General features: G+C 49.7%; 1 protein-coding gene across 2 annotated transcripts in view; it reads right to left on the minus strand.

The window, feature by feature from the left end:
- EXTL3 (exostosin like glycosyltransferase 3) overlaps positions 1-25,449 on the minus strand; it is a 51,636-nt gene that overhangs the window by 24,224 nt on the left and 1,963 nt on the right. The window contains exons 1-3 of one of the 2 annotated variants that reach the window (XM_032184289.1): positions 17,656-17,912; positions 16,926-17,026; positions 779-903 (exon numbers count right to left, since the gene is read on the minus strand). The gene's annotated coding sequence lies outside the window, so the exon portion shown is untranslated. Of the gene's footprint in view, positions 1-778; positions 904-16,925; positions 17,027-17,655; positions 17,913-25,449 lie in introns of those variants that run through there. The other variant, XM_032184290.1, reaches the window with a different exon arrangement.

A 25,449-nucleotide genomic window follows, 5' to 3' on the forward strand; every position in this document is an offset into this window, starting at 1 on the left:
CGTAACACACTGTTATTAGGACTTAAAATGAAAACCCAATCTGTGGCCTTACCAAGAGAGACTTCAGCATTTTATTTAAGCAGCCCCGGTGAAAAAGGCTGCTGATTTCCACACTTCCCCAAAATAAGTTCGGGAGGAGGAGGAGGAATGTATTAGTTTCTGGGCTCTGCAGCTGACCCATTCCTCCCCCTCTCAAGCACCGTTTTGTCCTTTAAACGATTGAGCCCCTCGCCGAGAAACTCCTGGTGACACAACGCAGCGTCGCTGCCTGCCAGACCTAATTACACGCACACAAAAAGAGGCGAGGAGGGCTCCTGGGAAATCAGAAAGTCGGTAATTACCCCAACCTCTTCCCAAAACGCCGAGCTGACCGACTTCTTTGGCACGCCTTGTTTGCACGCCGCGGCTCCTTCTCCCCGGGCACGGGGCTGCGGGATGGCATCGCTGTTGGTGCACGTTGTCACATCCTGCTTCAAACCCAGGGATGTTTTCCCAGCTTTCCTCACCTCCTCAGGGGGTGCCAGGGATGTTATGGGAATATTTGGGGCTCTCATGCTTTTTGAATTTCTAGTGAAAAGAGCCAGGCTGGTCTAAGGTGGGGCTGCCAGAATATTCAGTAACCAAAGTCCCTCTGCAAACACCTGAGCGCACTTACCTCTCCCTGCCTGCACCTCCTTTTGTCCATTTCCCTTTAAAATTAATGAAATATTGTCCCCTTTTCAGCATATTTGTGAATAGAGGCCGGAAACTGTTTGAGAGGATGAGGCACTGTACCCACCTCTGCCATGCAGGCTCCTTCCTGGTGATCTGCGAGGTCAGGGAGCGCGTGCTAGCGGCGTCCTTGCTTTCTCTGTCCAGCCTTGAAGAGACGGTTTCCACTGCCACGTTTCTTTGTCACCAGCACTAGAAAAGAAATCACATAGAAATCACTTATTTTTGTTAAAGCAGGAAGTGTAAGCCCTTTATCTTTTTGCGAAACGAAGAACATGTTCCTCTCCCTTCTCTTTTTTTGACAACGAGGAACAGTGTTTCTGGTGAAAGGGAATAGAAATGCACACAAAACAAACCTTCAAATGGTAACTTTCTGCCTCCTAATTCCCTTAAAGAACAGGATTACCCCCCAAATCTCCAATCATTTTGGGAACGGGAGCCTTTAGAGGATTTTCCTGCGATTGAACAAGGAGAATAAATCTATTAGGTGTGTGTTTGAGAAGAGGTCTTTCCAGGCAGCAGATGGAGAGCTCACTCTGAAATGCTTCACGTGCCTCAGGAAGCAGCACGGGGGATTTGTACCGCCCCGAGAGCTCGCAGGTACTGAGAAATTCTCCTAGGCGAAGATCAGCGCTGCTCCACACGCAACCAGAAAAAGGTCTTGTAAGCTGTAAATTCGGGGGATAAACTGCATCCTCTGCTTTATAAAGCTTTTATCCCAGCCAAGAAACATTCAGCAGGTGGAGCCAAACCCGCCTCCCGCCCACTGGGTGAAGCAGCCCTGGGCAAATATGCTGGGACAGCCCCTTGGTGTCCTCCCTCCTGCTAGGAAATCACCTGCACTGAAAAAATCCGAGGCTGACGGATATTAGGGGAAAGTATCGTGCATGTTGACACCATTCCTGTACTTTTTCCTTCTTGTCAGGCAGGTTTCGTCCTGCCCTGACGGCACAGGAGACCCCTCTTTGAAGTTATAGTGCCAGAAAATCCCCAAGAAGCATCAGCAGCTGATGGACCCCAGCAGGCAAAACCCCATAAAGAAAGAAATCTTTTCCCTGAGTGTTTCCAGGTACCTGCCTCTTTGCCCTCTCCATCTCCCCAGCCTGCCTTCTGCCAGTGGTTTCCCTCTCCAGCACCTTCCTGCTTTCTGCATAATGCATTGTGAGATCTCCTTTACATCCAGGCCTTTTAGTTTCCCAATTTATTATTCAGCGCTGTTTTCTGGCAATAAAGCCGGGTATTGTTTTATTTATTCTTCCATGAGCATGAAGAAACGCACAGCTTACAAGCGAATCCTTTTACATCCCGAATTCTGGACAAAAACAACCTGGACATGAAGTTCCTCACCCCCCAAATCTCCGAGCAAGGGATCGTGGAGCTTTACAAGGAATTGGTAAGCACAAACAGCCTCTGATGTTGTACCGCTCACCCTGTCTCCGTTTATAAAGCGCTGGGAGATTTTTTGGTACTCGGGAAGCAAAACGAGGAGCAGGTGCCTTGCTCCATCGTGTGTGGTCAATCCCTTGCTCCCCACTGAAAGGGAGAAATGAGGTGTGGGAGGCGGGGAGGACTATTTTTGAGTATCTTGAAGCAATTAATGAACAGGAACTGTCTGGAGGTAAAAGCACGGAGAGGAGCTTTCCACCGAGAGCAGCATGCAGAGGTCAGCTCCAGGCAGCAAAGAGCTGCTGGGAGACAGCTCAAGCGCTTGGTATTTCTTGTGGTTTCCAGCTCTAGATAGCTAGGGCACCTTGTTTTGCCCGGGGTGTAAACACAAACCTCTCTCAGCTCCCTAAAAGAGCACCCTCACCACCTCCTTGCCAGCAAAGAACCACGCGGCACAATTCAGGCTCCTCATCTCCGATCTTCGGGTCGTAATTAAGCACAATTGGACAATTTCTTTGTCCTGGTGAACTTCTAAGGAGAAGGTAACATTGCCTGAACAGCATAGAAACGTACACAACGTTTAATATTATCTCACACAGGGGAAACATCCCGTCCCCAAGGGGTTTCTGGAAAGGCTGACCAGTTCCCAGACGCAGGGAAGAAGCCAGTTCTGGAGACAGCATCCCTGCCGAGGGGTCTCTAAAGAGCACAGAAATGGACAGGCAGCCTCTTGTGGACTTCAGCAGGCCCTTCCCTCCTTGTAGCAGCTCCTTGAACCTCCCCTCACCTCCCTGTTTTTGTCTGTGCTGCTGGGTGCAGCCCACGGCAGCTTTTCTCCTCCCCTCTGGAAAGGCTGCGATGGGCTCATCAGCACTGACAGCCTCCTAGCACTTTTTGGGCACCATCAGCGGGTAAAGCGGAGGCTGCTCAGCTTCAGACAGCCCAAAAGATCACGCCAAATAACTAAATTACCTGCCGGACCCTAATCACCCACATTTATATGGATAGGGCGGATTCCTGCCCGACACAGTTCCGTCACAAAGTGAACTCCAAAGTCAGACGCGCAAACACAACCGCTGCCAGCACTCCGAGCGCTTGGAGAGGGTTCAGAGAGGGTCCCCTAGGGGAAAAGCCCCTTTCTTGAGACCAGACACTCAGGTCAGGAAGGAAAGGAAAGGAAAGGAAAGGAAAGGAAAGGAAAGGAAAGGAAAGGAAAGGAAAGGAAAGGAAAGGAAAGGAAAGGAAAGGAAAGGAAAGGAAAGGAAAGGAAAGGAAAGGAAAGGAAAGGAAAGGAAAGGAAAGGAAAGGAAAGGAAAGGAAAGGAAAGGAAAGGAAAGGAAAGGAAAGGAAAGGAAAGGAAAGGAAAGGAAAGGAAAGGAAAGGAAAGGAAAGGTAATTACTGCCAGAACCTGGCTGGGTGACTGAAGCCTCAAGAGGCCAGCCCAGCAGACAGACCCTTGCAGTCCAGCAAAGGAAATCTGGGCAAGACGCTTGCATGGCAGAGGTTGGGATGTGTGGATGTGGAAGTGGCCAACCCCGGCAGTTAAAAACAAACAGGGAGAACAAACCGTGGTGCCGGCAGCTTGTGGGCGCGCGTAATGAAGTTATTAACCAGCAGAAGGGTGTCTGATAGAAGATAAGCACCAGCAGACTGCACGATTATTCAATTTTGACAAAGCAAGGCTGTGGCGTGGATTTGAAATGCCGGCTGATTTCACACACTCTGGGCGCTGAGTTGTCGGAGGTGCCCAGCTTCGCTTGCGAGGCACCATAAAGAAACCCAAGCAGCCCCAAAATCCAGAAGACTGAGGGTGCCCCGTTCCCAAAAGAGGCAGGATGGGAGCCCCCAGACGCTGCTGTGGGCTCAGCACAGGGATTGCTGTCCTATGGGGTCGGCAAAAAGGCACGTGGAGAACACCGGGGACGTCGGCAGCAATAACAGGTTGTGAAGGGCAAACTCACGTTGTTCTGCTTAATGAAGGCTTAAGAGGGATGTCGGTGGAAGGAGGATCGAAGGAGCTTGGCCATGGCTGGAGGCGAAGGAAGGAATTAACTTTTCACCTGCACAAGCGAGACTCAATCACGGAACAAGATTAGATGGGGTTCGGTAAGGCACAGGTCGTGAAAGTTAAGCTCAGGGTGAGATGGAGGCTGCCTAGAAATAAATTGTTAAATTAAATATAACCAACTCGCCACGTTTTTAATAACTGCAGATCTGTAGCAGGGATCAGGCGACCAAAGGAAGGCTGAGATCTGGAGCAGCGTCCTCCAGAAAGGCCATCTCCCTGTGGGCATTTCTTAATAGCTGAAACTTACAGGTTTTGGGGTTTAGGGACAAAAAATAGAACCCCTAATAGCAAAACTCCCTGGTTTTATAAAACATCAACGCAGCTTGCATATTGTTCCTTGTTATTTGGACTCTTCCAGTCGGCCACTTCTGTGGATGCTTTGGGATCCTTCAAATAAAAGGCGATGCTGCAAACTCTCGGGGCTGGGAACTCGGGTTATTAGGAGCAGTTATTAGGAACTCGGGATATTAGGAGCAGTAAGACAGGGCTGGTTAACGGCTGCAAACTTAGTGAGCAGACGCAGCACTTCTTCTGACCTCAAAAATTACTTTTTAGGATGAAAGAGAGGAGAGCTTAAAATAAAAGAGGCATAATGAAACGCTTCCCCCAATGGCTCTGCAGCATGGAGGCTGCTCCTCAGCATCCCAGAGCAGATGTGCTGCACTCAAAATGTCTTTGTCTATTAAAACTGTGTCAGCTTCAGAGCCTCCAAAACTCCCTGTGGCATAAACAGAATTTCTAATGAACAGCTGCAGGATGCAGGAGTAGCCGCACAAAATGCAGCTGCCGAGATCACTTTTCTTTGCCACCTTTCCTCCGCTGCCTGCATCCCACCTTCCCCATTTGGGGCTCTCCTGCCTTCCCCTCCCCACACCTCCACCTCCTCACCGTGGCAAAAGCTTCAGCCTCTGAGGTGCTTTGCTGCTGTCGTGCCTGCTCGCACCACCAAAAAAAAATGCAAAAGGGAGAAATAAAGGGGAAAACTTTATCCTGTGCTTCCAACAGGAGCAATCCTAAGGGAAGGATTTAGGCTGGGTAAGTTGAAACCCACTAAGAGAGCTTTCAGCTTCAACGCTGCCTTGCAGGCCGAGGCATCAAAGCCTAACTCCTTGGGTGAGCTGTTTTATTTTTTTTTGTTTTATATATTTTTTTAAAATCCTCTCCCTTTGAAACCCAAAACCCATCAAGAACAGAGCCTGGTCCGAAGGCACTTCCCAACTGCTCTCCCAGACCTAACAGTGTCCCGTTAGCTAGCTGGAGAAACAGCTGGACTGGTGATTCATTTAGTCTAGCACTTTTATCAAACCCTGATAAAAGGCAAAAAATACGATCTGCTCTCTCAGTGTACCCCCAAAAAGCACTGCAGGGAACACCAGCACAAATGAAGCCCCGATATTCACTGTCTGATGTCTTCAGGCTTTCACGGGGTTCTCCAAAACCCAGTAAAGAGCCTCACTTCTATTTCTAGGGCATTTGCACGGAGTTAATGCCTTGGTGAGCTGTATCCCTCTCATTCTGAGTGAAAACAGCTGATGGGTTCAAGTTATGTGTTCAAAAATGTGGCACGGACATCGTGGCTGATAGCTCTGCACTTTGGGGATTGCCCAAGTAATCCCAGCCACAGCAGAAGGTGAAGCGAATCCAAATGCTACCAGCGAGGGTATATCTGGGAAGGCTGAACTTGCTTTGGCTGGGATGCCCCAGGCTTAAAAACACTCCAGGCAGTGATCTGCAACGCGCAGCAGCTGCTTTTGCTGGGTAAGCGGGGCCAAGCATCCTCAGAGCATCCCCGAAATGGGCAGTGGGATGCTGCCAGCCAAGCTCTCGTAGAGGAAGAAATTGCTTCCAATATGAGATGCTGCCTCCCAGCCATCATCCCAAAGATTAAGCCACTTGTAACTCACACCACCTTCAGGAACCACTTGTAGAATAGCTGCTGAGAGGTCCTAATACACAAGGATAAATGTCTCTTCTGGCCATTTCCATCAGTCATTCTGGATAGGAGAGCAAGGCCAGCATCTCTCACGCTGTGCAGCCTCAATATTCCCTCCTTGGGAGCCACAAATGGCAATTGATCTCAAAAATATAGCAAAGGACGGCACGGTTTCCTCCCTTTAATGCTTAACAGCTTAATATGTTGGCTAGCGTGCAAGTTAACTATTGTCATCCACTGGCCAAAAGCTGCTCGTGTCCACAGCAAATACCTGATAACCAGCCAAGAAAAGGAGACGTTCCCGGAGCCTGGGAAAGCTGCCTGTGAGCAAACACTTTGAAGGGCTCAGCAACACAGCCCCCAACTTCACCGTGGCCGTGCCATGCAGACAGCCACGGGGCATCAGCTTGGAACGAAGCCATTCAGACAGCCACAAAATTCACAACTCACGTTGACCACTGTGGAGAATCCCATAAAAGTAACAAAAAAGCTCAAGGATGGTTGTAGTAGACCCAACTATAGGACTATTACAGGTCAAACTATTGACCAAACTGTAGTACTACTATAGGTCTACTACAGACAAATTATAGTAGACCAAATTGATCTACCCACTTCATCCCCTTACTCCTGAGTGCCCATTTCCAGCTGCTTTGGTGCAAAATACCCAGATCTGAACCACAGAACAGCCTAGTCACAACAATTTTTCCCTAATCACTGCAAAACAGAAGTTGTGTGAGCCCCTGAAGAACAAAGCCTCTCACCAATAATACATTTTTGGAGCAATCCATCATGTACGTTCTCAGCTGTATGAAGTCTGAGCTGTTAAAAACAAAAAAAAAAAGGAAGAGGAACTGCCACCTTACCTGCTCTAAGAGGGGCAACATCCCACCGCTTGCTCCTCTCTGAAGCAGGCAGGAAAATCTCTTCAATCCCTGCGACCACCAGCGCTGGCAGAGAAGTACAACGACAAGGCTCCTACTGCCAAGAGACAATTCCAGCATAAATCTGCTCCTCCGCTATTGTCTCGTCCTTCGTGATGGATATCCTGCTTCTCCAGCACACTGCTTTTGTGGACTGGCCCTCCCTCTCCTTTATCTGAAGTCCTCTGTAACATCTCCGCTGTGTTTCCATTCCAGTCATTTCCCAAATTTGGGCCGTTTCTTTTTTTTTTTTTTAATTGCTCTCAATATGTCACTCTATATTACTCAACAGCAGATTTATTTAAACGTGTCAATGCTGTTGCTTAGCAGATCTGGATGCATGTTACAGTTTAAGCCTGTTTCGGGATCACATGCTCTGCTTCCCGATGCTCCCAGCACGTCTGGACCATCCAAAAGGACGGGCAAAGAAAATGAAGTCCAGCTCTACAGGCAGTCCACTGACCTGTCTAGGACAGTGTCATTAGCAATCCATGTTAAAAAACAAACAACGATGAAAAAACAACACATAAAAATACCCCAAATCACCAAAAAAATACCCCGGGAGACCTGGGATTTTGCCAAAAAGCCCACCCAATTTTCATCTCAGTCGGGAAGCGGCATCAGATGCTATTTGTCTTCCATTTTCTGCCTTGTCCCTATGAGCCTGAATAGGAGCCCATCAAGTAAATGATCATCAAAAGCTCTGAAAGGAGTCCTAATACAGCGCTAATATCAGCTTTCCCCAAGCAGCAAGCTAATTTTATGTAATGGCCTCTACAAATGCCGTATAAAAGCCCTGGAAAGCCCAGGTGAGAGCATGTTCTGACCTCTGAAATTAGACTCGGGTCTTTGCTGAGAGGAAAAAGATAACGTGCTGCCGAATCACACCCACAATGTTTTCTGCTCGGGCTTTCCAAGCTCTCCGACCAGGACCAGCGGTGGCACAGGCTTTGTCTCTGCCCCCCATTTCCCCTTTGAACGTTCATAGCTGAGTAACCAGAGCACCTCATGGCTCTGCACAGCACCCACAAGCATGAATTCATCTGGAGACAGAAGCTGGCCCAAAATGTTTATGAAAAAGTCTACGTAAAGCTGAGGAAATGCCATCTTCCTGCAAGGCGCTGAAGCAAGTGAATTGCCTCAGAAGGCACCGAAGAAGAAGGCATGGCCACTGACAGGACGTCTGTCCAGGCTTCAAGCAGGAGGCCTTCTCCACGGGCTTGTCTCCACCTCAGGCAGCTTCCATGTCTTATCTGGGGAGAGTGGCTGGAAAGCTGTGAAGAGGGAAAGGATCTGGGGGTGTTGGTTGATACTCTCCTGAACATGAGGTGCCCAGCTGGCCAAGAAGGCCAATGGCATCCTGGCTTGTGTCAGGAATAGTGGGGCCAGCAGGGCCAGGGAGGTGATCGTCCCCCTGTGCTCTGCTCTGGTGAGGCCACACCTCAAGTACTGGGTTCAGTACTCAAGGACTACAAGAAGGACACAAGAAGAAGGACATCAAGGCCCTGGAGTGTGCCCAGAGCAGGGCTATGGAGCTGGTGAAGGGCCTGGAGCACAAGTCCTGTCAGAAGCGGCTGAGGGAGCTGGGGGTGTTTGGTCTGGAGAAGAGGAGGCTCAGGGCAGAGCTTATTGATGTCTGCAACTGCCTGAAAGGAAGGGGTGGGGAGCTGGGGTTGGCCTCTTCTCACAGGTAACCAGTGATAGGACCAGAGGGAACGGCCTCAAGTTGTGCCAGGGGAGGTTCAGGTTGGAAATGAGGAGACATTTCTGCTCAGAAAGAGCAGTCAGGTGTTGGGACGGGTTGCCCAGGGAGGTGGTGGAGTCACCGTCCCTGGGGGTGTTCAAGGAGAGGTTGGACGTGGTGCCTGGGGACAGGGTTTGGTGGTGACATTGGTGGTAGGGGGATGGTTGGACCAGGTGATCTTGGAGGGCTTTGCCAACCTTAATGATTCTGATTCTACGTTCACATCCTCAGGAAGTGACGCCACCAAGGGAGACGACCCAACTGAAGACAAAACTTGCAGAGGACCTGCTGGAATGGCTGCTGGGGGACTCCAAAACCAACCCAGGTCCCTTTGGGTGGTGCCTGATGTCCATTTGCTTACAGGCACGTAAAAAAAGCCCTCCCCATTCGGATCAAGGAAGAGGGCTGTCAGGAGCGAAAGACCCTCATCACTCCACAAACACACACAAGACTAAGTGAGATAAAGTATTTCTGAAAGGCAGCGGAGGGAACAATCCCACCCTGGCCCCGAGAGAGCCAGCTGGATGGGCCTAATGATTCTTTTCCAGCAGCAGCTGTGATTGGGTTGATTTCCATTTTGCGTGATTAAAGAGAGAGACAGATAAAAGGGAGAACAAAAAGTCCAAGATTTCAAAAGGCACTAAAAATAAAATGGTTTGCATTCACTTGGCACCCTACCTTGACAGCATTTTGTACGTTATAGCTAAGCAGTCGTCAAAAACCCCAAAAGGAAGACGCAAACAATTTCCAGGCAGGGAAATCAAGACATGGAAAGGTTAAAATACCCAGAATCATTGATAAAATCATCAGCAGTAGTGGGTTTAAGGGGCAGGCACTCCTGCTGCACCTTCCTGTATTCATGGCCAAGACCCCTCTCTATTTATTCTTCACGGAGCCAAGGTAATTGTTTCCATCACCCAGCAAGTGTAAATCGATGCAGAGGAGCCCAGCAGCTCCTCAGGAGGAGTTCCAGTCCATTGAGCTGATACCAGTTAACTGGTTTTGCAGAGCCTCTTTGCACCTCAGAAGGAAAACAGACTTTCTCAAAATTAGAAGGAACGAGTTTAGCGGCGGGATGCCCGAAATTAATCCCTTTATTTAAACGCTAACAACTTCAAGTGTCTCTAAGCAATTGTAAAGGCTTTATTAGCGAAGGCAATGAAAGCCTGCGAGCGGCCAAGTCAAGAAGAAGCCAAGGTTATCAGTAAGTTTCCAAGCATTAACTTCGACAGCAGAAGCTCGCTCGAGAGCATCTGTAGGGCTGAAGAGGAGGGCAAGGCAGCCGGCGAGGGATGCCAGCACCAGCTTGAGGAGGCATGGATGGAGTGAATCCTCCTGGGAGCCTTTCCCATGGGCATGGAGGGTGAGAAGGTGATCAAGAACAGCACAGGCTTACCGTGGGCACGTTGTGCCAACCTCCAGAGGTCCCTTCCAACAAGGCTTGTTCTACCCGTTAAAGAAATGCCGAAGAGAAGTTGCAGGTCATTGTTGGAGTTAGCCAAAATGGATAAAGCTCTCATGTATAATAAAAAAAAAACACCTCTTCGTAAGCTCTTATTTAAACTGGCAACCTGGAGACGGGGAAATCTCAGCATTTTCCTCTCCTCCACAGTTTGGAGGTTGAGAGAGGAACGTACCTGGTCAGTTACACACAGGCACCAATTTCACGTTAAAATTCAAGGTGCTTCAGTTGTCATAAGACTTGATGCCTGCAGGAGGTGATAACCATCCATGAGAGCAACACCGTGCGATTTGATGGGTTGGGTCAATGTCAAGAGGCATTTTAAGAGACACTCCTTTCAGGAGTCCTCTCTTCCCATCCCTCCGCTCAACCACTACATAACCATTTCCCCAGATCTTCTCATGTACTCGACATATGGAGATGCACACAAGGTGTGCACAGCCTGGACTGGATTCCTTCTGGTTACTTCAGGAGGAGGAGAAAAAGAACAGGTCAGACACTTCCTTTGAATTCAAGGTGTCACTAAGTGACCAAAAAAAAAAAGGAAAGAAAAAGCTTTATCCCTCTGAAAACTCGATACTGGTTCTTGAAAGGAAATCAAGGAATTCAGCTCTCTGGTTCTCACTGGAAAGCACAACAATTGAGTTTCTCCACAGCTGAAAGCTTTCTTCCGTTCCATTTCCCTTTCAGCTTGCTCTAACAGCTGTCTCACCGACATCCACGGCAGACAAAAATCTATAGTTCCTAGCACACCCATTTTGAAGGGGTTTCAAAGCACAGTTTTCATCCTTTTATGGTCTATTAAGTCAAAGGCTGGCTTCCTGATTTCACAGGTCTTGATCCAGCAGAAAAACAACGCCAGTCGCTGGTTTTACATCAGCAGCCTCCAGGGGCACAGCACACCAGGCTGGAAGTCCCAGGTGCTGGCTGCTCTTCCCTTAATTCTCTAAACCTCTGCAGCTCGATGGGAGCAGTCGTTTAAGTGCTGGTAAACTTACTTTTTGTTGTATTTTTGTGAAACTGAAGGTTAGCAAATGATTTTGTAATTAACGCTGCCACATAATTCACAGCTTGATGCATACCGCAAGCGTACTCTGCTGAATGAGTAGGCTTCAGGCAAGGGCTGGGCTGCTAATTTGGGGGTGTAAGGTGCCCCACGGGTCACCAGACCTTGCTGAGAGATTGCTCAGAGCCAAAAACTTGTGTTTTACAGCCTCTGGAAGACCCAGCTACTCCACTGCAAGCACCCACACCCCTCTGCAAACCTTGGCCACGTTTAGCGAAGAGCTGGCTTCTGTGCATGCCTTGACCCCGGACAATCCTTCTTCCTCCTCCTTATTGAAGCCTGTGCCTTCCCTCACAACACCTGAGCAGCATCCCGTGGATATGCACAGTACAGCCACTTGAAATTGAGTTTTTACCGTAAAGGAGAAGGACCAGCCATGCCTCAGAAAGCAAACCATGCAGCAAAAAAGAAAAACTTTAAATGCTGCGTTTCAGAATGCCGGAAAGTGAACAAAACTGCTGGAAAAGTTTCACCAATTTTTTCTTTTCCAGGTAGGAGTGGTACGGGGCTCCCCAACCTATGTGATGGAATATAGCAGCTGGAAAATACCCACTCCAGGTAAGCGGTGGCACTTCCAGCTCTCAGAAGGCAGAGACAGCAGCTTCCTTCACGCTATGCTGTCTGGAGACAAAAAGCTAGAACAAGCTGTTATCTTCTGAGCTTTGACAACACAGCAACCCAAATCTAATAACGCTTTAGCGAGAGGTAATCCAATAGTTTCGGCTGAGCAATTGTTTCAACAGTCGCAGCGTTCTGGTACGAAGGGAGGTGGAAAATCAATATTTCCTCAGTCCAACCCACGTAGATCTTAAGCAAATGGGAAACAAAATGCTTGTTTTTCCTTCGTTGTCCTGGCAAGCTCAGGGCCCTTCCACAGCGCCCCAGCCAAAGCAGAGCAGGAGCAGAGCTGTGCCAGCTGAAGCAACATCCCCTGGTCCTTATCAAGATAAGCTGGGCACCGTACCTGCAGGAGACCTCAGGAGAGGACATCGGTCATGGCTGGTAATTTGGGCACTGGAAGCAAAGAGCCTGCACGTGAGCTGGGTGTAAATAGTGAAGGACGAGGGATATTTTCAACAACAACAAAAAAAAGTTAAAAAAAAAAAGCAAAAATAAATAAATAAAGTCAACAGCCCAATCACCTCCGATTTTTAAGGCTCTCCATCTTTTCATCCTAATTATGTTCTGTTGGAAAACTCCCTTTAAAACCTCTGCTAACCCGGGATGCCGAGTGCCATCATTTCCTGGGGAAATACTGATAAACTACTAAGGAAAAAAAAAAAAGGAAAAAAAAGGAGGGAGACAGCCAAACAGACGTCTGTGTTCCTCCTCCTCTGGCCTTCAAAGGATCTTCTGCTCCCAAAACTGTTTTGGCCACACGGTTTTTGGTAAATGCACCAAATGCGCTGTGCCACAAGACCAGTAAAGCCCTGGGGCTTTCCAACTGGTCCCAGTGCCCCTGCACCCCAGGGAGCAGGCTATCAGCCCTGGCATTTCACCTGTGCCTGGCCTTGACAGCCCACGGCAGGGGAGGGATGTGAACTGTGATTTTACACTGGTTGATAAACATTAATAAGAAATAAATGCCCATGAAACATGTGGGATGGGTTATTACTGCAGCACGTACAAAGGAGACAGCGAAGCGTCAGGGAACTTCACTTCCCACCTTCAGAGGGGATAATACAGCCCAGCAGAGCAGAAAGAAATGCAAAACATCATTCATCAAAGCAGCAGCAGCAGGATTTTCTGTCGAAGGGAAGATTTCACAACAAGGACGCTCTCGGCACGGGTGGATTCCTGACAAAACAACGGAGCGACGTGAGCCATCTCTGATCATCTCCTCGCGTGGAGTGCCCAAAAGCTTTCGGGTGCTTTATAAAATCAGAGCTGCTTTATGTATAACAGCCGAAATGAAAAGGTGGGGAGGGAGAGCATCCCCCGTGATATCAGCCCTCTGGAAGCGGAGCTGATTGTGCTCAGCGTGAAGCACGCTGCTCCTCCCACCGAGCCTTAGGCACAGGAGAAATTCAACAATTTGCAGAACAGGGTCCCCGCTTTTGTTCCTCTCGTCCTCCCCCCCTATGACACAGGCACAGCCGAAAAGACTGACGCTAATGCCAATTAGGTGATTTGAAGCCGGGCACCGAGCTCCTCTAAATGCAGCCGCACGAAGCAGCAGGATTCTGCTGGTGACATTTGGGCCACAAATGAAGTCCCCCAGCGCCATAAACAATCAGGTAAAGAAATCTGGGAAGAAATTACCCAGCACACCTCGTCTTCTCGGCCCCCATGAGATCCATCTGAAATGTGTTAATGCATCTGATTATGATCTAAATTATGTACAGAGGCTCCTGCCAAGTGCTCTGCGAAGTTTCTTTGTTGTTAAGTTGGAGGCTGCTGAAGAACGGTGCAGTCATCGCGTTTCAAATTCGATTTGGGGAAAAAAAAACACAACATTCTCCTACTTCATCGCTGGCTCGGGATGAGGAGCTGTGGGAGAAGGTCGGTGTGTGGTTCTGCTCCGCTGAAGTAAGAGCAGGAGAAGTGGTGACAGGACTAAAGAGCCTGCATTACCTGGCTTGGGGTCATAACCGGAGCCCACTGGATTTTCTGCACGCAGCCGTGCCAGAAAATGACTGCAGTTGCAGCTGGCTTTCTGCAGGTATTTCTCCTAAAAGGGGGCAGAAACACCGGGGCGTTCTCCAGGGCACACAAACCTGCGTTCCACGGACCAGAAAACCTTGAAATAGTTTCTGAAAATGGTAAGCTTGATAAGAATGGCTTGCAAAACATCATGCGGGGTTTTTCCCATGCCTGTAAGGGCTAGCTTAGCTGGTACCCACTGCTCAGCTCACTGCGATCCTTGGAGGCAGGCAGGAAAGCTGTTTTTCTTCCCACTGTGCCACACCATCACCGGTTATTTAAATAAAAATTAAAAAAAAAAATAATAATAATACACACCTCCCAGGGATGTATTTGGTATATACAACTTGGGAAAAGCACGCAGATTTTTGTATGGCAAGGCTGACAACCCCACTTGCAGTTCGAGCTGCAGACCGCCCCAACCTGTGTTTTATCTTCTGCTGGCATCTGACCAAGCCTTCACGGCACCGACCAGCAGCTGCTTTCCACCGCAGTGCTGCTTTCCCCCGTTAGAAGCAGAGCCAAGGTCACCTTGCTCAGGGAAAAGCAGGTTTTCCAAGGAGGGTCCCATATATTAAAGGTCTTCTGGTTATTACCTCTGCCCTTGCAAACACAGCTGTAGCAACGACTGCATAAATACAGCCTAAGAAGGGTCCTAAGGGAGACAACTAGCATATAATACCTCACTTATTTTATAATAACACACTCATTTTGCACTGTACTTACATCTATATATGACAGAGAGCTGTCTGCATCTCCGAGTGCACTGCCTGTCATCAGTATGGGGCTTCACGGTCCGTATTCACTGCTAATGCCCAGTATATCAGGCATTTTAAGGTGAAAACCCATCCCTCTGCTATGTCAAGATGGCTATTTGATATGAACAACAACTGCTGCTCAGAGCTAGTGCTGCTCCATGGGATGATGTTAGCTTTAGAAAGCCACACTTCAGCTTGCACTGCATGCTAGAGCTTGCATTCGAGCAGCTTAGCTTCCACCTCGAAAGGCTCAGAGCAGGCAGAAAGAAACAAAAAATGCAGATGTGAGGTCTAAATGTTCCCCTGAGATGTCCTTTTTGTGTTTCTTCCTAAAAAAACGTGTCGGTGATGGTGAGCTGTGCTCCTGCCTGCAGTGAAATTCAGTGCAAGGACCAAAGCTGGCAGCGAGCACGTGCAAAACCCGGCCCGAGCTGAGTTCTCAGACCTCGTTATCGGCAGATCTGCAGGAAATTCGGGATCAGAAGTACCACTGCCGTGTAGGGCTTTAAACACCAAACCTGCTTTAATGTAGGCTCAGCTCAGGGGCTGGATCTCAGCCAGCCAAGTGCACTGCCTGGGAAGGAAGTATTTATCCCGGCCAAACACTTCCTAAACAATGTGCTAGGTCCTTGAAAATAAAGCCGACACGAACCGACCGGATTTTAACCCGAAATTCTGTACGCTGGCTTTCCCTCCTGCTGCAGGTAGGGCTGCTTCCCTTACGCAGCACGCTTATTTGCTCTCCCCTCTTTTTTTTTTAAAAAAGAAGAAAAGATTTTTCTCTTTCAGCTTAACTTTGAGGCAAGATGGGAGACCAGAGCCTGGCCTCAAAGAAGTGAGAGCTTTTGAACTGCAAGTCAGCAGGCTCTCACGGGAGCTGAGCTCGAGGGCTGCTCTGGAATAAATCAAAAAGGATTTACTCTTTCACTCCAACAAGGCAGAACCTCCTCTCCCGCCCCAGATGTACGCAGACGGGCAGCTGGGGGAAGGCAGAGAGCTAAAACACAGCGAACGAAACAAGAAGGGAACTTAACAACAAAAAGGGAACTGAAACGAGCACCATTATGGCTCGATTGCCACAGCTAAGCACCATCCTGCAGGGCTGCATTTCCTGGAGGAAACCAGCAGCGAAATCTCTGCTGGAAGCAGCTCAAGCCAAGCACACCCGGAGCAGATGCTCCGAGCACGACACACAAGGACACACGGAGCTCCTGGAGGAATCTTCTGACAGCAAGTCAAAGCAGGGGCTTGAACTGTGTCAGCAGGGCTGCAGCTGTGATTTTTTCACAGATTTGCAGAGTTCAAGGCCAAACGGGACCTCGCGAGCACCCAGTCTGCTGCTTGCGGTCTGGGCCATGGCATTTCATCCAAGTTTTCCTAGGAGCAGGAGTACGATCAGGATCAGGAGCCAAACCTGAAGGCAGAAGTGACGCCGTGCTCCAGCCACTTCCCCTTCACCCAAGCCCAGCTTCTTCAGTGGTTTTGGCAATACCCCAGGGTCTGCCTCTCAGTGAGGGACCCAAATTCCCATCCTCTGGCTCCACTACAGGAGCGACAGGAAAAGTGGAGGAGAAATGTGCTGCTGGCAGCAGCCTCCAGCCTCTGCGGTGTGATTGCCCGTGCTCCCCCATCAACCACACGCCCCAGCATCAGCAGCCCATGGACCAACCCTTACACGGCGAACCTACCTTGGTTACAAAGCTTTTCGGGACAAAAATCTGCTCAAGGAATGAAACTACAGAAGAAAAATTTGCAGATCACGCACGTGGTTTCAGATCCTCACCTCCCTGCTGAGCGCCAGGATTCGGGTCCTGAGGCACGGAGACATCAAGCGAGCGAGCTCAGAGCATCAGCAGCATCCAGTGCTGCTTTTAAAGCCAGAATTTAAAGTGCTGGAATCAGAACCTCGTGAAACGCTGCTTCTTCCCCTGCGGCTCTGCCAGCTGCAGTTGGCGAGGACTTGGAGTAAATAAGAAATGCTTGAATGAAAGCGGATGGCCAAAAAATATAAGGGGTCGAGCAAGACTCCACGGTGACACTGCCCCGGTGCTGCCCAACTCTTCGAAGCTTTCCCCATCTCTCATCATTACTTTAATGGGTATGGTGAGAAGGGAGAACGGTGCTGGAAAACCACACCACTGTGATGTTCTGGTGTTAGAATACAGCAAGGGGAGAAGCAGTTTAAAGTCGGGCACGGCGCAGCCTGGTGCTGCAGGGCTCCTTTACGCCTTACCTTCTGCACCGCTTCTTGGCTCGCAGCTGTCCGGCATCACATCAGCTCCTCCTCTTCTTCTTCTCCTCTTCCTCTAAGTGTTGATCTCAAGGGTTCCTCTCCTGTTTAATATAAGAACAGAAACAAGACCACGTGTATTTAAGAAACTCATTACCCATCGCCTCGAGAGACGCCGCCTAATAGCAAATTGGTGAAAACTCTCCTTCCAGGCCACTTCAAAACAAGAGATTCCTGCAGCCCCAGTGCTCCCACAGGACTGACACCAGCTGAGGAAACAGGCACAGCTACTGATAGCTCTCCCTACACCAGACAGCCTGGAGAAGGGATATTTCCAATTCTTTGTAGATAAACAGGACGAGATGTGGGTCGCCAGCTCCAAGGCGGCTCGCAGTTCCCAGCTCCCCTAACGGAAAACATTTCCCCGACAGCACCTGGCAACCAAAAGCTCTGCAGTCACATCCATTCGACCGTTTCCCACCAAAAAAAAGAAGTCAATTTTATTCCTTAAGTGCCAAGGTCAAAGGGGAGCACCGCGAGCCGCCCAGCCCGAGCTGTTCCGCGATGCACCACGAGCTCTCCCTCCAGCTCCAGCCCCAAGCCCAGCAATTCCCAACATTTCCTCAGCCAGGCTTTTCCCCAGCTCTAATCTCACTTCAGCCACGCTTCTGCTGCAAGAAAACGTCAGCTCTCAGCAGCTAAACACACAGCAAACTGACCCAAAACACAATACCTTTAGCTACTGAGGACAGCCATTCAGCAGCGGATACCCCTGCAGCGGGCAGCATCTCCTTTTGGTTTGGTGCTGCCCGTCGGGGCCATCCACATCCTGCCTCCGGGCTCCTCCACAGCTCTGGCCGGTCGTAGTTTTGGCGAGGAGCACGAGCAGAGCTCCCAAATCTCCCTCTTCCCACCCTTATTTTCGTTAATGCTTTCCAGCCTCGCAGCCCGAGCTCTGCCGGCGCTCCCCACGGGGAGCAAAGCGGAGCAGGAGCAGCTTGGCTCGGTGCTGGGCTCCGGCAACGGGACTGGCAGCTGCTTTTAAAAGCTGCCTCCATCGTTTGCTGGCAAAAGGCTTCCCAATTCCTGCATCTCTGAGCTCTGAAGAAGTAAACATACCCCGAAGAGAGCTCTTCGGGCTTGGCAAGCTGCGGGACGTGGCGCGTTTCCAGCTGCGCGAGGCTCTGAGATGTTTGCAGAAACGGGAACCAAGAGCCGTGACCCCTCCGCCCCCGATTCCTCCCCGGATTGCAAAGCCCTTTCCAGAGTTCTTCAGAAACGACGAGGGAAGATGTTACCCAACAGCCGCAGCTGAGGATTTTGCTTCCTTGTGCCCCACAAAATCCACGCTTTGAGGCTGAACGACACTACCCGCAGCCCTGCCTGGCTCCCTGACCGAGGTCTGGCAAGGTTTTCGGTGACCCCACTTATTCTGGGTCCCTGAAACCCAAGACATGTGGGACCTAAGAATTCAGAGCACAAAGAAACAGAAAGAAACCTTTAGCCCCCCACGAAATAGGACGCCCAAATTGGCGTCACCCAAACCAACCTCTCCCCCTGCCAGCTCCGGAGCGCAATTCTCATGCAAGCTCTGAACAACATTAGGGTGCTCATGGGATGAACAACACCCGACAATAAAAGCAAAGCCCCCTTCTCCCATAACCACCGTGTAACAAAATGTAAAAATTACAAGCTGCATTAATGCCAGGGATCAGGACACAACATCAGCAGCAGTCCTGGTACATTCCTCCAGCTCGGCCGAAAAGAAAGGCAGCTTCGCTCTCTGCTCCCCCTCGGAGAAGCGGTGGCAAGGAGCTGTTACGACTTCATTTTATTTTTTATTAGTTTTTACAAGCTAGCTATGCTAAAAGGTTGCAGCAGTAATTTAAACTGCAGTTGTCAGCAGAAGTGAAGGACATTGTGGGATACGTTTTATTCCAGCTCTTTTATTGCCTGGCTCCTTGGAGCGATTCAAGCAGCTGAAGGATTTTAGAGGTGCTGTCACAAGGTCCCTCCCTGAGCAAGCTGCTGTTTAAAAAAAATAAAAAAGAAGGAAAAGCACAAAAAGAAAAGCCCCAGCCTTTAAAGAACTGGTATTTGGCATTGAAGGAGACCCAGTGCCAGTTTGCTTCTCTCCTTTACCTTCGTCCCCAGGTGGGATGTGCCATGCCCGGGATGGACACGCGCCGCTTTGCTGGTGCTCCTAGGTGAGGGACAGAGGCCAAAAAACCTCTCGAGGGGCACGGGACAGCACCTCAGACCTCGAGATTTCCATGGCACAGCTCCCAGAGGTGCTGCTGAGCATCACAGGGACATCAGGAGCGAGGTGGGGAGCTCGGCTCCTCCAGCCCCGATCCCAGGAGCTGCCGCGAACATCCGAAGCCCTGCGGGGTTTGTTTCGCCATGCCGAGGTAACGCCTTTCTCCTGCTGGGTCCGTCCCCGGAGGAGATGGATGTAGGGCTGGAATGCGACCCGGCTGGCAGAGGCAAGCCTCAAACAGAGCTGGCAAAAGCAGGAGCGTTGTGAAGATTCCCGAGCCAGCAGGCATCTGCTTTTTGTCCAGGCACCGCCTCGGGGTCCTGCTGGACTCGGCGCTACCGACGATTAAAAACCAATTTAGTTTGCTTTGGCCGAAGCAGTGAGTTCCTGTGACCAACCTCAGCTGGAAATGCACGAGGAGCTGCTCCCTCGTCCCGATTCAGGTCCTGAGTTGGGTAAGAGGCAGCTGAACCGGGGTGCTCGGTGCTCGGGGCGCAGGCGGAGGCAGCCTCGCCGGCTGCGGATCTCGGTGCCCAAGCTCCGTAGGCTGAGGCAGCTTTATTTGGTGCCTCAAAAGCACCTCTGCTAGGAAGGTTTCTGCAGGAAACGATGCTCTGAAGGTCATTTATTTGACCTGCAGAGATGGAAGCCTTAGAAGGGAGTTTTCAGCCCCACGCCAGCAGCCTTAGAACCAGGCTCGGGATTTTTAAGCTATAGAGGTGTTTTTTTGCTGGTTTTTTACTGCATTAAAAGCCTTTCAGGTCACCTTTGATGCAAGGAGCCGTCCAAAAGGAGGCAGCTGGTCAGACGGCCTCTCAGCACGGCCGTAGCCGTTCCCTGGGCACGGGTTCAGAGCCCCACGACCCCCCCGTGCCATCTGCAAGTGCTGCTTTGATGCGTTACCCATCGGCGAGCTGAGGTCTTTCCAGATTTCCAGGAGGCATCCGGGGGGATCGAAATATTTAGTGTGAAAACGACCCCTCTAATCTTTGATACACGAGTTGCTGCTGCTTTTTTTTTTAAGAAAACAAACCAAAAAAATGAACTTTCACTTTTTTCATGTCGCTCCGTCCTTGGTTATTCTGCTGAGCACCGCCAGCCTCGATCCCAGAGCCTCACCGCTGCTGGCTGTGGCAGGGAAGCCAGCAGCAGATGTCTGCTGCAGAGAGCCTCAGCACGCCCGTGCTCAGCGATGGATGAGCAAGGATCGCTTGGAAAAGGAAAATAAATACAGCTGGGCAAGGCGAAGCTGTGTCCCTGAGGAAAAAGTGATGGAGAAGGGGGAAATTCCAGCGTGGAGACCGAAGGAGGACGCAGAGGGGGATTAAAGGGCTCAGCAGGGCATGGCCAAGGAGAATTTGCTTTTCTGCCCTCCTCTCTTCCCTCTTTGGCTGAATTTGGCCATTTTCTTTTGCTGTTCCTTTCGGTGCCCACTGAAAAGCTTTTACCTTCGCCCCTTGGTACCAAAACCATCACAACCTGCTTTCATCTCCCCTTTTCCCTCCAATTATATCCACTCGCTTCCCTATTTTCTTTCCTTCCGACGCTCTCATCCACGTCCCTTTTTTCCTCCATTCCTCTGCCCGTACCGTCATTATTCCCCGCATTGTCCGGCCTTCTATTGTGCCATCCGAAACCTGCTCTCAGCACCCTTATTTCAGCTCGATCCCCCGCACTAAGGGAGCTGAATATATCCACTGAGGCTCCTCCAGCAGCAACCTAACACAAAAATACACCCGCGGAGATCATCCGAGGGTGCAACACCCTAATTGATGTGGGCAGAGGGGTGAGGTGATGAAGACATGGAGCCATCCGCCACCCGCTTTCTATTTAGCGAGAAAATCCTAAAAAATGGGAAATTCAACCCTGCTGGGCAAGGCAAAGATTTTAGGATCGCACTGCAAGGACAGAAATTTAGGTTTGTGCAACTGTAATTGCATGGAGAGGGGGAGATGAAAGCAAGTTGTGATGTTTCTGGTAGCGAGGGGTGAAGGCAAAAGCTTTTCACTGGACATTGAAAGGGACAGTAAAAGAAAACGGCCAAATTTAGCAAAATAGGGAAGAGAGGGAGTCAGGAGAGCAAATTGTTATAGTCAAGTATCCTCCAGTGCCATTTAGTGCCGTGCACTTAAAACAAGTTTGTGAAGAGCAGGGATAAACTCAGCTTGTTATGAAGCTAACAAAAACAATTCATTTCCCAGCAACAAGCTGGGAAATGAGTTTTTTGTTCCCAAAAGCCCAGCCCAACCCTGCCAGCAGCAGATCAGCTCCGACAGCCTGCTCCTACCCTTTAAGTCCAGAGGCTGTTCCAGTCTGGGCTGGGACTCACCACAGGAGGTGAAACAGCTCCGAGATGCCCTAAAAGCTGCTGAGTCAGCAGAAAGAAAAGGGATCCGAGCTGATAATCGATCCCCTTCCAGCCGAGAAGGACCGTGCCCTGTACGCACCGTGCAGCTCACATGCTGGAGATGCCCACCTGCAAGCTCTGGCTGTCCCCAGCACCCACTTCAGGAGCTCCAGCGTCCCTTGGAGGTCCTCTTTTCCAAGACTGAATAACTACTGAGATCCCAAACTGACCAAGATCCCCTTTAAAAGCCCCCTAAATTCCTTCCACGTCCCCAAGCCAGCCCATTGAGCTGATAAGGTGATGCCTAAGGAGTGTCAGGACCTCTTACTCTTACCTCTGAGGAAGGCAACGGCGAGGAAAAACTCATTTTGACCTGAAAATACCTGGCTGCGTGCCCCCCGGTGAGCCCAGTTACCTGCTTTCAGCCAAAGGACAGCTTCCAGAGCTGCCAAAGCTTGGCCAAAGAGAGAGAAAGCCAGTCCTTCCCGGGAATCTCCTCCAGTGGTGGACCCCAGCACGTGCCTGTTTCATAATTTCACCTCCGCCAGCCTCGGCAGCATCCTGCACCCTCTCTCCGTGCAAAGGATTTGTGTTTTCTCCTCCCTCAACCCACCAAAGGCAGTGGGAGATGTAAGGATTTCAAGCCTATATATTTTCTCCCCCCTCCAGGCACTGCCCCGCTGCTCTTCCAGCTTTTCCCACGTCTATTTTAACACACGGATGTCGGAGCTAAATAAGCTGCCCTGCTAATGTTTCCATGCAGGCAGTTTTGGGAAGTGAAAACATCCTTTTTGTTTGTATTTCCCAGTCCCCACAGATGGCACCGCTGGCCCCTGAACTACTGGGAACTGGGAATTGTTCTGGGAACTGGGGTGGGCTCGCTGGGCATGCCCTCCTCCTCTGCCCACCCCACACCTCTACCACTGGGTGTTACACTCCATTTCCTTTTGCTACAGACAAAAAGAAATGAATTAAGTGGGAAAAACCATCCTTAAAAACACATCTGCTTCCCTACTGACCATCAGATGAAAATAACTCAAAAAACTGGCAAATTTAAGCATTAGCCTCCGAATTTAAGACAAACACATCTTTCTAGGACTCTCACGCATTTCTCCTCCCAGCCAGGACTCCTGCAGGTCTTTGCTCTCACTGATAACTTTAATTATAACACGCACAAGCTCGAGGGAGGTGTTCAGCGATGCTTAAGCAACGCAGCTTTTCTCCCTCCTCCTCCTCCTCCTTTTCTCCTTCCCCCTCCACGTTTCCAAGCTGGCTCCACTTTGGTGGATTTTCATGGGAACTGCAAGAGGAGACATCTGCCAGACGTCAAATCACTGCTCCCAGGAGTGGGGGCATGGCAGCTTTAAAGGCCAACGGTCACCGTGCTTTTATTTTTCTTTTTTTTTTTTTTCCTCTTTATTTTCCTTTTGAATCGTTGGAGCTGTCTCTGTTCTCAGCCTCGTTCTCCAAAGCAGCTGAGCCGTTTTCACTGGAGCCTTCCCCAAAAGCGCAACTCCTGGCTGACAAAACAAAAGCAACTGAAAACAGTTTTTTTTCCTCTCTTTTCCTCTCCTTACCCACCTTTACCTGCAGTTTTTGTTTTGTTTCGTTATCCTGTTTAGGCCCTGTAGCCCTTTGGAAGAAAACCTCACCATTTTACCCATCCCTAGGAGTTCCGCAGCACCCAAACACCTCTTTGCAAACAAAAACATCCATTTTCGTTGTGAAGGTACCAGTTTTACACAAGGCACCCTAACAAGCACATTTTAAGCCAAATTCTCTTCAAACATCCTGCATCACAGCAGGGCATCAGAGCAAGAAGATAAAACGCTTCTTGTGACACGCAGCGTTTCCATAATCAGGGCTTTGCATCATCCACAAGCTCTTTTTTTTTTCTTTGGAAAGTCTCCAGGAGCCCCTGGAAAAAATCCCAGACACCTTGCTGCCTCCCATCACCCACCACCTTCATCTATTCCCCGTATCCGAGCTGCACAAAATCCCATATTGCACAAAATCCCATACTGCACCAAATCCCACACTGCACAAACCTGGTGGCACCCTGACCAGGGACCAGCTGGTAAATTCTCGAGGTGTTTAGGGTGGAGCACGTGTGCTCCTGTGCGGGTACACTCAATTTCCAACATTATAGGGGATTTTTATAAGGGATTTCTCAGAGTGCATCCCATTTTCAGGCGAAACCAGCCGGCAACTTTATGGCTACTGAGTTACCTGGGCACAGGGAGAGCTTCATATTCTTTGCTATCAACACATTTCCCCTATTAATCTTCCCCAAATGATCCATAGAGGAAATTTATGGGTGATGCTCGATTAAAAGCCCCAGTAACTCTTGCTCTAAACCTATAAAAAAAATACCTACGCCTTGAGAGATTGTACACGGGGAAGGACAATCTGTTTTCGCGTGTGTTTGAGAGCACGTTTTTGCAAATTTAAACTAAAATAGCTCCCAGATGGAAGCCGTATCATTCCAACCTCAACCTTAAAAACACTTTTTAAAAAAAAAAAATACATTTAAAATGCAAATCTTTGGGAAATTTGGCCCCACGGAAAGGCTGGCACTTCGCGTCCTCGGAGGCACGGCGTAACGAGCCTCGGGATTTTTGTTTTTTGGGGTGAAAGATTGGAATAATAGGGCAAAGTTAGTGGCAGCGAAGTTTGCCCTCTTGCTACAATGCGTGCAGCAGACTGTGGAAAATGTCTTTACAAAGCTCCAGGCATCCGGAGTGGGGAGCGGATTCCCTTGCCCGCCATCCACTGACTGTAAGCAGCTTTCCTCTGCAGATCAGTAAAATATATGATATTTATGATTTAAAGAGCCCCGTGTAGAAGTAACACGGCTTTAATGCTCTTCCAAGTCACAGCTTTTTACCGTCTAAAGCTTGAATTTAGCTTCAGATTTGCATCAGCGCTGCGTAATGCAGACGATGGCACGGCTCAGCCCTTCCTGCTTGTTCTGCTGCAGGAGAGGGAACAAAAAATGAGTATTTTTCCCAAGAAAACTCACATGGAAATGTAGAGAATGGGAGGAGATAGGGGAGACGAAAGCAGGATCTTTGCTTATTTCTGACAGGGCAGGAGCGCAGTCAGCACCTGGCTTTTTTTGGCTTCTTCCAGGTGTTGGAGGGGTTTTATGTATGCAGCAGGTGGGAAAGATAAAGGTGGAAATGGTTTGACCCGCAGGACCCCAGGGATGGAAAGGTCAGCCCCTCAAAGCCCCCAGCAGAGTCAGAAAGCGTCACCAAAGCTCTCACTCTGCCTGCTGGAGGAGAAAACCCTCCTGGCCATGATGGAGAGGCAGGAGGGGAAGAGAAAAGGTTTGGTTGTACGAGGAATGCAAAACCAGGGGGGGGAAATTGTGCTGTCAACACGAGCCAGGCCCACCTGGCTGGCAGAAGTTCTCCCTTTCCTAAAAACTTCAGGCAAGAGTCAGGAGCAGAAACCTTATTCCACGCTTGGTCCCTCCTAAAATTCATTCTCTGAGGGGCACGGAGCAAGATCTGGGCACCCTAGCACAGCTTGGCCAGAAAGTGCAGGTTTCAGCATCAATTTCCGCTCGCTGGAAAGCCCCCAGAATAATTAGAGATATTTAACGTGGCGATTTCAGAGCTGATTAATAACCCTCTGGCACTTTCAGATAGGTAATCTCAGAACGATCGAGATAAAGGCGACGGGGCTGGAGCACGCGATAAGGTCACTGAATGCTGATCCCAGGAAGGGAGCTGGGAAAGATTTCCCCAGAAATCTGCCCCATTTTTGCACCTCCAAACACACACGTGGAGGATCAGAGGTATTTATTATCTGTATTTGAGAGCAGCAGAGCCTTTTTATTACAGACACTGAGCAGAACCAAGTCCTGGGCACTGGAGATGGTTCAGTGGAGGTGCTGAGGTGGTGACCAGCAA

Source organism: Aythya fuligula, chromosome 3 (assembly GCF_009819795.1).
Source record: "Aythya fuligula isolate bAytFul2 chromosome 3, bAytFul2.pri, whole genome shotgun sequence".
NCBI lineage: Eukaryota > Metazoa > Chordata > Aves > Anseriformes > Anatidae > Aythya > Aythya fuligula.